Raw genomic sequence first — 8,257 nt, 5'->3', positions numbered from 1 at the left:
GATGGGTTGAGATTAGAGGGAAAAACAGTATTTTACCGCATTTTCATGCACCTGATCCCGTGCTGCTCCTGCAGCTGAACCTCTCCTGTTGCTTCTTTACCCCTTCTATTCATTTTTCCTCCCTCTTTCCGCCCAGTCTCCATGGGCTTCCTGTGCATTAGTGGAAAAATAGGAAGAGCACTTCAGCGGCCTGTGACTCAGTTTTAAATTCCCAAAGACTTCGCAGCACAGCGGCACGAGTGGCTCAAAAGGTCTATGGAAGCTTATACGTGCTGGAATTGAGATTGCTGCTGTCTTGGGGCTTCGGTTCTGTCCCTCTCCCCCAGGCAATCACCTTTTTAATTTTACACATGGAATTTGACAGGCGTAGACCAACCTGTACGACTGGGGAAGGACATGGTGACTTTAAATTTTGGCTCAGGAAGGGCAGGCTGTGCTCGTTTTGCTCGGAGGAGGGGGACAGGATGGGTTTTCCAGCTGAAGCACTTGTTTTTTGTACGAGTCAGGCACCCTGTAGGTATGAAACCCCAGAAGCTGAGGAGGGGGAGAGAAGGATTTGGATAACCGGCGTTTGACTAGTTGGCCCACTCTCCCCAGCCTGACCACAGCCCCTGCTACGCCTTTGAGGACCCCAAATGTTGAAAGCAAACATTTAAGTTTGCGCAGGAGCCGAGGCGGGAAGCAGGATGGTGGTTGGGGCACCCACTTCAGCAGGGGCATGTGTCACCACGGGATTTTAGCATCCCTGCCAGCCCCTGCATGTACGAAGATGCAGAGGTGCGGTGTGGCAATGACATCCTCAGGGCAGGGTGAGCCCACGTGTCCCCTGCCTGTGTGGCAGTGGCGGGGCGGTCATGGCACCTATCGGCATTTGTGGTCCGACCGCTGCCTGCCGTTAGTGTGGTTTGTTTGCCAGCAGCAGAGCTGAGCTGGGAGGTGAGTGATGTGAAGGGCACTGGAAAAGTTTGGCTGGCTCTTCAAACTGGGGTGACCCTGTGGGACGGGTGACGGGAAACCCCCACAGCGCTGCCATGGCCGTGGGCAGCATGGGGTGTCCTGCCCGTGCCTGGGCTCCTGGCAGGAAAGGGGGTGCAGAAGGGTGACTTCAGCCTGAGCCGGAATCCACAGTCCTGAGTGAGTCAGTATCTGCATGTGTTAACAATAAAATGCAAAAATAAAATGTCAGAGTGACAGGAGAATGAGACACATCTAAGACTACAGCAGCTTGGCAGGGATGCTCCATGTTGCATCACCCCTTTTCTCACTCGAGGGCAGGGTCCTCTCTGCTCTCCCAAACCCCCCACCAGCTTAGGAACAGGAAAGGTTACAGCTGAGCCAGCCAAACTTTTCCAAACGGGCGCAAAGCTGTGCTGTGGGCACACCTGTGTCAGTACGGAGCAGTGCGCTGCCCCGGGCAGGTATGGCGGGACCGGACTCGCTTTGTGATCAGGCAGGTAGGAACGGGGCAGGCAGTGCTGCACGGGCACTTCAGTAGAAAACCCCAAAAAAGGACTTGCCATGGAAATGCTGAAAGCCCTGAACCTCCTCTAGGTGATGTGCGAAAAACTTTACGACTACAGGTAATGCCAAGAGGCATAAAACCAGCCTGATACCACCACGTTTTACAAACAGGTTAATTGTTGGTTCATTTGAGGGGGGGTAAAGGGAAAGCACATCATAAAATCACAGAATAATTCAAGTCAGGAGGGACCTCTGGAAAACCGCTCTCAGGTTGCTTGGAACTGCTGGAAGCATTTGCTAGTCAAAACCAAATGCAGTCTCTCCTGCCATGCTGATTACTCCTTGCTCTCCTCCACCCAGTGTCCAGAGTTTCCAACCGCTTTTGGGGCAATTCCGGTTGGGTTTGGTGCGAGAGCTGGCAGGGGCTGCCTGGCCGCGGGGTGAGGCTGGCTAGCAGCGCTTCCCACTCGCTACGGAGCAACTCTTTGGTTTTTCCTCCCAAATAGAAATACAAGTTCCCTCTAGAAGGGGGAAACGGTAACAATTTTTTTGTTTGCAGCAGATTGCAAAGGCAGTAAATGCTGATTCTTTCAGAGCCAGCCATGGATTAAGTCCATTATAAAATTAAAACAGATGGAACACAATTTCACTTACATTACAAAAAAGGACAGGAACCATCTGCAATAAGATTTAGCATTGCAAAGCTATTGTTATCATGTTACCATTAAAACCTTTGATGAGGGGTTTTCTTTTCTTTCATAAACTTGTTCACATGAAACAAATGTTTTATTTATCCATCTTCCTAAGATAATCATATTTTATTTAAAAAGATGGCATCTTTCAAAAAACCAGCTCTTGGTTCTAACAGAACATGTAAAAACAAAGAAATGTAAAACTCCAACGTCAAACCATTGCAGGCTTCAATGGGGAAGATGTAGCAAAAGGAGAATGCCCTGTCCATTTTTCCTTTAAAAAACATTCCCTTGTGTTTGGGGACAATGTCTGATACTGAAAATAGATAATTAATGAGATAATGGGATACTGCATGTCACCTCCTGTCCAATGGGATTATCTGATGGCTAATTATGGACAGATTGTGATTAATGTGATTATGGATTGGATATTAATCTGATTCTGGATTGATCTAGTTATGTTTTAGTCTGCTCCAAATGGTTAATTGGATCTGAGATAATAGAAATGCAGCTTGCACCAGATTTTGCCACATCAGTTGATGAAGTATCTTTTGATCTGGGTGGGTTACGAACAATAAATTATTTACAGCTGTTGAGAAAATGACTCTTCCTTAGAATGTAGTCATTCATTTTATTTTTGAGGGCCTTTGAAAACAAAATCAATATCCTTTTTAAAAGGAGATGTTGACAAAAGAAAGGCACGTACATAACTCACAAACAAATGTGACGAAATTAAACAGTGGTTAACCCGGTGGCCTAATGTCTGGTGATGCATTTGAATTGCTATGTGGAGCTTTGGGCTCAATTCTTCTGAGACCAGCAGGGGTTGGGAGCATTGCAGGGGAAGAGGGCCCAGCTCTGGGGAAAGTGGTATTGCACAAGAGCCACTGCCAGCCCTGCTATTGATTAAGAATCAGCCATGGTAAAATGGCAAAGGGAGGCCTTGCCATTTTTTCCCCTCCAAATAAGAAGGATTCAGAAAGTTGACGGGCGCAGAAAGGACTCATCGGCCCATCTCATCTGGCCTCCTTCATACCAGACCATGCAATTGGACCCAGTATTATTATTTTTTCCCCTCGCAGTGAGCCCGTTAATTTATGGTTGACCTCAGTCATGTCTCCCAGAGATGCATCTGGTCTTGATGTAGCCTGCCAGTGTGGGAGAGGCTGCCCCGCTCCCTGCGAACCCATCCTGCTTGTTAACTACTTTCACTGAAATGGCGAATTAAGTGTGTATTTTCAGTTCAACCCCCAGCCACTGGATCTCGTTATGCTAATAGCTGCGGGATTAAAGGCAATAGGTAAGTTGCAGCATCTTAGACTTCGTGACAGGGCAAGTGGGAGGTGCGTTAGCTTTCGTCACCAGGTGGCATAAGCTGCAGGTAACTTCACCAGAAGGTGCTCCTCTCCCAACAGGCTTTGCAATAAATACAGCAGGTCCCAAAACACTGGAAACAGAGGCCTGTTACAGCTGCTGCACTTAGCACTGAAGTGTTATTCACTGAGCTGAAACCGAAGGAAAAAAGGAAAAAGCAACTTTCCCTGAAGCGCTTGCAGGCGTGGAAAGGGCCGTTCCCCTGGGGTGATTTCACGTGTGGGCTGTCCCTGCCTCTGCAGGAATGGCTTGGGCTGGCACGAGCGGGAATACGGTGGCATCTGGATTCCTCTCCAGCAGCGTAATAGGCAGAAAATGCAGCTACCTGTTTAAAAAATAATGCTGCTATGACCCGGCAGAGAATTTTACACGCATCTCCCATTAGCGACAAGGCAAGCTGCATGCCGGAGGAGGGCGGCAGGTTGCAAAACACCCACTGCAAGTGACTGCACTGGGAGAGGAGCAGAGCTGTCCCCGCCGGTGTCGCTTCCCTTGTCCTCCACACAAACCACATCTGCTCCTGGGCAGGACAAGCTGCCTTCCAAGGTAACCTGAGCCTTTGCTTCTAGGAGGTTATGAGGGTCCCTTTTTGCCCGTGACCTCAGCAGAAGGGGCTTCTTTAACTCCTCTGGTGATCTCGTTCTCTAGGAATATGCGGCAAATGTGATGTGATGTTGCTCCCTGACTCCCTCGTTACTTGATTGGCACATGAAAATGATTAGCAAGTGAGAGGAGTTTATAAGAAAGGGAAAATGCCTGCCTGTGGTGGTTGTGTAGGCTCAGTATCAGTAGAAGGGTTGTCCCTGCTACGGAGTGGCTTTGGGGGAGCCATTTCCTCTGTCCCCCACTTTGGAAATAGGGCTCATGGCATCGTCTCCTTCCAAAGGGCCGCTGTAAGGCCTCGTGAAAGACAAGTCTGCTGAGCTGAGACACACAGGTGAGTGGTTGTAAGATGATCTGGGCAGAGCATTAAGCACACCTGTGGTGGTGTTTTATTATAAATGTCAGACATGTTGAGATGTATTTTTGTGCCAGTGAGGATGAGGAGCAGAGAGCAGGACTCCAGGGAGACGCGTCCCATGTTGTGCAGAGGGCCCCGTGTTCGTGGCCTTGGGGAAGGGGTGAGTGCAGGGCGATGGGCAACATCCTGGGGTGGCTGAACCACTTGGTTCATGCGAGCTTGCAGCACTTGGGCACAAAATATTTCAGCAGCAGAGATCTCGCCTGCTGCCACTTCCAAGGTGGGTTTCTGTCCTGTCCCTCCTCGCTGCTGCCCGTCTGGTGCTGGGCCGCGGGTCCTGCCCATCGGCTCAGAGAGCCCCACTAAGCCATAAGCAGGTTGCAGTTGCTTTAATGTTATTGGATTCTGACAGATTAGGAGGCGAATCCTTTCGTGTGTTGGGGAAGCTTCCCAAATGAAGCTCTTTTAATTTATCTGAGTCAGCTTTCCCCAGGGCAATTGTAGGAGGAGTAAGCTAAAGATGACCCGTGACAGAGGGGACCATCGTAGCAGTAATAAAAAAATTCCTGCCCTTCACTAAATCCCTTAGTCATGAGGCTGTATTAGCTGGATTCCATATGTTTTAATTAGGAATTATGTATTTTAAGGGAACCAAAATCTGATTCTAGTGGAGACATGATTATGTATTTGTAGTGGTTTTCCTTTCATTTGGCTTTTGTAGAGATACCAATACAGGTACCTGCTCGTTTGCAACCATATTTTTAAAAATTTGAGTAATCTGTGTTATTGATTTCTTTTTTTTTCTTTTTCCTTTCCCCCCCTCCCAATAGTGTGAAAAAATGTAATTCCCTTTCCAATGCAGAAATTGGGTCAGCAGATCCTAATGAAATAATCCTGGATAACAATGCACCATACAAGAATCTGCTTCCACTAATTAATGGCTAATTTTTCTTTCCAATTACAAAGTACTATCCACTGCCTGCAGTCGATGGTAACTCCACCTTCAGCGGCACCTGTTTGTTGCACGTTATACCATTTTTATTATTGTCATGCCCTGGGTGGGAAGGTCAAATAGAAAAAAGCTTTTTGCTGCTATTCAGCTAATATGATTCATGCTGATATAATCCCTACCTGATTACAGTTATAAGCTCCTAAAACACTGGCCATAAGTGATAAAGACTTCCTTTGTGCTTCAGGGTGTAATCCGCATCAAGCCAGTTTCAATAAGGATTACGTGCATCTGAAGTGCTGTTGAAGTTTTGAATCAAAATTGTAAACAGAAAACATAATAAAAAGCCTGTCATGTTTCTGGATTGGTGACACTACACCTTGAAATCTGACCTAAAGGGTGGCGATGTCACTCTGCTCATGAAAATACAATATATGCTATTAAGCCAGATACATAGTGAAAGGATCAACTTATTCTGAGCTATGATGCAATTAGGTCAATTTTGATAGTAGCTCACTTTTGTTTTGGTCTGAGGTATTAAAAAACCAAACTCAAATGAGATAGGTTTGTTTACTTTTGTGCTTTTGGGTTTTTTAGGTGTACACGCATTGCTTCTTTTTATTAAAGATTTCATCCCCATGAGATGTGCATGTTGGAAGCTCAGTTTTGGAGCTTAAAATAGGATTATGAAATTGCGTGCCACGCTTTTAATGAGTAAAACACCTTAATTAAAAAGACATAATGGCCAAATTAAGGATGCCCAGGATGTTCTGATTTTGTATCCTTATTTTGCTTTTGTTGTTCCTTTTGTTGGATTACCTAGGGTACAGATAGGGATTTCTGTACTGTATGAAACTTCACATCTCTAAAGAGTTACACTGCACCATAACCATCTCTCAAATTGGCGGTAAAGAGCTGCTTTAATTATTTATCCTCTTCTCAAACCCATCTCAGGGTCCTGTGACTTCAGTAAAATCGTCCTTCCCCCCCTCTTCTTAAAAACCTTTTTTTTTTTTTTTTTTTTTTTTTTTAACCCCGGTCATTTGCTCAATCCAGGAGATGCACAGGAGCCCCAAACACTCATTCTATTTTCTTCATTTTCTGGGGACTGGCTGAGGGGTGGAGCCAGGCCCAGGCAGACATTAGAGCGGCCCTGGAGCTACTTCAGTCCATATAATCAGGCACAGGCCCTGAAAGAGGTTTGCCACCTCCTTCAGCTCTTCCCTCCACAGCCCTCCCTCGGGGCTTGGGGAGTTTAGGTAGTGCTCTGGGGCCAGGAAGCTGGAATATGCAGTACAGCTGCTTTTCTTCTTTATAGAGGCATTTGAGACAAAGTAAATTGTCCATTCAGATGCTTGCATTGCTGGACCTGGTTAGCTTTTGCTGTAAAGCAGTAGTACTTTTTGGCATCTGATGTGAAAATCATGTGGCAGGATAAATTTTAGAGGTGATCCTGTGCCAAGGCTGTGGCAAAGCCAAAGAGCCTTTCTGATCAATTTGCCTCTTGCTTTTCTACGGGGCGCCTCAGAAATGCAGAACGAATCACTGACATGCTGCAGATCACTGCTTATTCTTGGAAGAACGGTGCAATGGCCGTAATGGTTCAGGGTTTTTTTTTTCCTGTTTTTTTTTTTTTTTCCTGTTTTTTTTTTTTTTTCCCCCTCTAAACCACTTCAGGATGGGAAGGAAGAAACTGCATTCGTGGCTTGCTATCTAGCGATTTCCAGGACGAGAAGTCGGTCGGGAACATCCCAAATCCATGTGCGCTCGGGGCTCCTGGGCTGGTGGACTGGTTGCTCCAGTGTGGTGGCTGCTGCCAGCTTTTCCAGGACACCAGGCTTTCAGAGAGCCACAGCACGTACTTTAGCAGTGACTTTGGCCTGAAACATTTTGCTTCATTGATTTTTAAATCCCTTGCCTTGCCACTTGGAAAAAATCCGGAGGTATGGAAACAAGTGTGAGGCCTGGCCTGGCCCGGCCCCTGCAGCACCCCAGTGCCATGGAAGTGGCAGGCACAAAATGTTTTGCTGTGGTTCTGAGAAATCAGAAAAATGAACAATAATAAAAAAAGATCTATAAATTATTCAGAGCAAATGAGCTATTCTCCAGTCCTGTTGCGGGGCCGAGCGTAGGGGTGAGGGCGAGGCAGCCGTAAATCTGTCCTGGCGAGGGGATGCCGTCCTTGGGCTGCTGTTACCTGACTGGTCTTTGAAGCTGTCAGACCGTTCGGACAACTGGTGGGTTGCGGCGTTTGGAAAGCGCCATGATGTCTGGCCTCTCCTGTGCGCCACACGCTCCGTCCCCATGTTATCCCCTTTGCTCTCACTGCGTGTCTAACGCTGGGGGAATCTGGCAAGGCGCAGGCAGCCCCGGGCCTGGGCATACCCCCAGGGTCAGGCTGGCAGCCTGCCCGTGCTGGCCGTGGCCGGGCTTCTGCCCCCCCCCCAGCCGCAAATGAAGACTTTTCCCTTCTTTTTCTTCGCAAGGCGCATTTTTATTGGCTTGGGGTAGGATTTGGTCTGGAGCATAGGCATTTGCACGCATAACTCCGCTTCCTGTCGTTTTCTTCTCTTTAACGGGCTTTAACTCTTTGTGGAAACGGTGCAGGGACAGAAGGGAAGAGGAGGCCGGAGAAGGCTGGTGTCGGTGACGAGTCGGTCTGGGCGGGAAGGCGCACGTGCTGCGAGGCGGACCGGTGCCCGTTTCCTCTCGAGGCGCTCCGCTGGCGCTGTACGTGCACCCGTACAACTGCAGCGATTGTGCTCCGCCTTCTGGTACCGCCCGAACGGCGAGGGCGAGCTGTCGGGCCGCGGGACAGCC

Source organism: Aptenodytes forsteri, unplaced genomic scaffold (assembly GCF_000699145.1).
Source record: "Aptenodytes forsteri isolate BGI_AS27 unplaced genomic scaffold, ASM69914v1 Scaffold258, whole genome shotgun sequence".
NCBI lineage: Eukaryota > Metazoa > Chordata > Aves > Sphenisciformes > Spheniscidae > Aptenodytes > Aptenodytes forsteri.
This window is presented reverse-complemented; position numbering follows the sequence as displayed.